This window comes from Perca fluviatilis, chromosome 16 (genome assembly GCF_010015445.1).
Source record: "Perca fluviatilis chromosome 16, GENO_Pfluv_1.0, whole genome shotgun sequence".
Lineage (NCBI taxonomy): Eukaryota > Metazoa > Chordata > Actinopteri > Perciformes > Percidae > Perca > Perca fluviatilis.
In genome coordinates, this window is record NC_053127.1 from 16,991,648 (window position 1) to 16,995,757 (window position 4,110).

Here is a 4,110-nt window from a genome sequence, read left to right on the forward strand (position 1 = left end):
GATCCACCACTCCAAAGTACAGCAACACACTGTTTGCTCACCTGGGAGGCCGCAGAGTGTGTGTGGGTGTGTGTGTGTGTGTGTGTGTGTGTGTGTGTGTGTGTGTGTGTGTGTGTGTGTGTGTGTGTGTGTGTGTGTGTGTGTGTGTGTGTGTGTGTGTGTGTGTGTGTGTGTGTGTGTGTGAGTGTGTGTGTGTTGACATTACCAGCTGTTGATCCATGTTGTTTATAATGATGCGTCTTGTCCGATAAGCAGCTTTGCAGCATGGCTTACGTGACGATTTCAAATGGGGTTAACGCATATGTGTTCCTACATTTGTGAGCACCAGCATTCATCTCATACATTCCCTAGTCTCTAACACTAAACCATTACAACTACATGGCTGGCCCACACTTTAAGCTAAATCTAATTTTACCTTAAAGAGTTTCAAAGAGACATGTCTGGAAGGGGAAACAGCATATTATTCCTTTTACAAACAAAAAGCAGAATTTGACAAATAAAACACATACACACCTAATTCCATACAGACACAGACTGAGACACAGAGACACACACCACCGCACACACACACACACACACACACACACACACACACACACACACACACACACACACACACACACACACACACACACACACACACACACACACACACTAATGTGTCCAGAATTTGAACTGCATCACCATTTGAGTGGACAAATGTAAATCCAGGCAGGCAAATCATCTTCAAGTCATTTAGATAAAGCAGAAGACACTGAAAATATAAATCAAACTCCATAGCTGGTAATGCAATTTACAAACCGAAGTAAAGAACACCTCAACTCCATGCTTGATCTTGAGTATTAAATGCTTTTGTATTAGACTGTGAGTTACACTGGGTGTGGCTGCGGACAAATCACTGTGACTAACAGCTGGCCTTGAGCCAGCAGCTCCTTCACAACAGCCCTTGTGGTGACTAATTGGCTGAGGATGATTTAAATTCGTCGCATCTCCCTTTTTTTAGGGCAACTTTTGTAAGCCATCAAATGAAAGAATTACTAACAATTAGCACATTCACCGCCTATTTGGTAACCATTATGCTTAAATCACTTCCTGCTGATTAGTATCCTGAGACCAGATCTGTCAGTGCCGTTAACACTAGCTCAGCAGTGGAGGAGGGGGCTGCTAAAGTCGAGCATCTCACATGTAAACGCACAGAGAGACGCAGGGCAAAGTGGGTTAAAACCAGGAAATGCATGCTGGCTTGAAAAGCTTGTTCCCCAGTGTGCAGAATCCCATCCAGACTGTGTATTATTACATGACTGCTCAGATCAGCATTTATATCATCCGATTGTCTTTATTATGAACAGACTGAGGGGGAAAAAACAGGATTATTTTTTTGCACATAGCAAGTGAAATCATGGCTAGCAATTAAGTATGGCAAGTTTTGATAATAAATTTGATAATTATTTGTTAGTCAATATTGCGTGGTGTCTTGGTTTTGTTGTGTTTACTGTACGTAGCTGTTGACATATATTGTATGCTTTTCTGAGATTTTTTGAGAAGTTCTTCTGAGAATCCTTTTATATTTTGCTCAACTCTTGAAGCATCATGAAGCATCATTAGTCCCTTTTGTCATCCATCTAATTGTAAATGCAGAGATGGTGCAGTGAGGAAGACTCAGGACGCAGGCCTGGGATCAAGTCAATAACCTGTTTGTTTTTTCATGTCACCCTCTCATCAATCAATAAAGAAATGTCCTCTCTCCTTCCCAGTATGACCACACAGCTGTTTACCAGCCAGTGTATGACTCATGAGGTCAATGTTTCCCTCCTTGTCAATACTGAGGGTTGTACTGCTGACCTCAGATCAACTTACAGTGACAGCAATATATGATTGGCAAGTTACACGGCAAATATGACTCATGTCACTGAGGATTTGTCAGGTTTTTCTAAATTAGCTCCAGGTACAGGCTCTAGGTTTTGACTGTGTTGAGAAGCAATAGGAAAACGTAATGAGGGATATTTCACCAATGACAGGAACATATGTCAGAGGCAGATAATTAAACACCTCTTCTATGCTTGACACTTCATCTGTTATAATCTGACTTGGTGTGATTTAATTAACCCTATGCATCTGTCACACCAAGGAGGTTAAAAAAGCTGATTGTGACTCAAATGTACTTTACAACTACATTAATGGAAACATATTCAAACTGTATTATGTTCATTTTACAAGTATGTTGCAAATGAGGGTTTGTTTGCATGGTTTCTACTTTTCTGGGAGCCTTGTATTAAGAGTGGGTTCTGCTGATGGGAACAGGAGCAGTATGTGGCACTTTTTGTTCTAATAGAGCAGCTGGTCCCAGAACAGTAATCCTCCAGGGGCGGCCCTGGCAGAGGGCCAGCTGTGCTTTGATCTGATGGTTCATTTAGTAGCTGGAGTCAAAAAGCCACAGCAACTTGACGTCATAGACCTGTTATAGTACAAGAGTCAGAAACACTTGTCAGACGAGACCATGTATGCTGTGAGTAGGATTTAAAAACAGCATGAACATGTGTGCCTCAGTTAGGGTTCAGTTAAGGGAAATTAATCTATTGCAAGATACTTTGAACATTCGTGCAAATCATTCTATTAAAGATGTGCAGTGCAAGGCGATATAATCACTATATATTAAATCAGTGCAGCCCACAGAGGAGGTAACTTTGAGAGGAACCTGCTCCAGAGAAAGGCTCTCAGATATACAGTAGACTTAAATCTGGGAAACCTGGGAAAAGAAGTTAGATTTCACTTCTTTTCAAGGTATATAATATTGTGTTAAGTCTTTGTTTTTGTATTTTATCTATAGTATTTAGGGGTTTATGGTATGCATTTATTAAAATTAATTTATATTTTTTTGTATTTAATTTTTTTATATTACATTTTTTCATATTATTTCATATATATTTTTACCTGTATATACTTCAAAATACATTATATAAGCATGAGGCTCTGTCTTATATAAATGTCGAAAAAGACTTCAGATACTCTAAAACACACTAGGGAAGAAGCAGTTTTCAGGCAAAATAAAATGTAAGTATATCCCACTTCTGCCTCGATAAAAAAAACACACATTGATTAAATGATCAATGAACTGACTGATTTGCATAGTGTTAAGACTGCTGAGTTTGCAGGTGGATCTGCATTTATCAGATTGAAGACAACATTGTGAATATAGTGACCGTCTTTAAGTCTGCGAGAGCCAAGAATCTTGGCCCAAGATGTGCATCCTATTGTACCCCCCAGGACAATCTGTTTAATTTTACCTCAGTATCTAGGACTTTCTGTCCATCTGTAATTGTATGAGTTTATAATGATTATATATATTTTTTAATTCAATCCAGTACCACATTCTAACAAGGTCCTTTGCAAAGGGTTTATCAAAACTGTAACTAACAGCTTTATTAATGTTTTTGTTTTTCATTATTTATTACTAATGCTAATCCCTTATGAGCCATTAACAATACCAATGCCCTATAACCTTTATAATTGCAGACATGGAGGTATCACTTTCTAATACCGGTCAAGTCTTAGTAAGACTTAGTCATTAATGAGTTATATAGCATTAGTAAATTATTATTAGTGTCTCATTTTCCAATTAACCATCATAAATGGTCTTTAATAAATAGTTGCCATACATTTCCCACTTTCTAATATACCATCAGAAAACATTGCTGTCATAAATGTTAATAAAACAATAAATGTTATAATGACAAGCCATCAAGTGTGCAGTTGTAGGCCTATGTGTTGATCATTTCTTATTTATTGTTGAGGATTCCACATTGGCAACGCAAAAGTTGTTATTATAGGTGTATAACTGATCTGTGCCTATAATTAAGCATTATGTATCTACCATTAATAAAGCCAATAGTTACAGCTTATAAGCCTTTTATAAAGGGAGCCGTTTTAGTAGGCCTAACTGGTACCTTTGATTATTCAAATAATCCCTATAGGAGGTTTGAATTTGATTGCCTTGCGTGTGTACATATTTGTCACATCTTTCTTTGTCTCTCAATGTGCGCATGCGAGTGTAATTTTGCGCGCGCACGTTTGGGTACCAGCTGCTGCTGGTGTATGTTGGCGTTTAAAAGC